Genomic DNA, 517 nt, shown 5'->3' with positions numbered 1-517 from the left:
CGCTATATTGCCCCCACTCCTCCTCCCCCTCCCCGCCCATGGTGGCAAAGTGGCTAGCGCTGCTGCCTCAGTGTCCAGGGACCCAGGTTCAATTCACTGCCTGGATCACTGCCTGTGCAGAGTCTGCGTGTTCTCCCCATGTCTGCATGGGTTTCTTCCAACATTCTAAAAGACATGCTGATTAGGTGCATTGATCATGCTAAATTCTCCCTTAGTGTTACCCGAACAGGTGCCGGAGTGCGGCGACTTCATTGCAGTGTTACTGTAAGCCTACTTGTGACACTAATAAATAAACCTAAAACTACAGGTCATCTCGGCCTCACCCATGCCTGAGTCGGGTCTTTGGGGCCTGTGTGCGTGGGTCAGGCAAGATGCCATAGGGAGTGGACAGTGAGGTCCGGGCGGCCCTGCGATTCCGGGTGTTTTGGTTGTTGGGGGCGGGGCTTAATAAACGTCTCCGCCCTTGGTTTTGCGACAGGCTGACCGGTTCCGCTTTACGGTGTGTCGTGATTGGCTC

This window comes from Carcharhinus amblyrhynchos, chromosome 3 (assembly GCF_965287045.1).
Source record: "Carcharhinus amblyrhynchos chromosome 3, sCarAmb.v2.hapA, whole genome shotgun sequence".
NCBI lineage: Eukaryota > Metazoa > Chordata > Chondrichthyes > Carcharhiniformes > Carcharhinidae > Carcharhinus > Carcharhinus amblyrhynchos.
The sequence above is the reverse complement of the archived record's forward strand: the minus strand, read 5'-3'. Positions refer to the sequence as shown.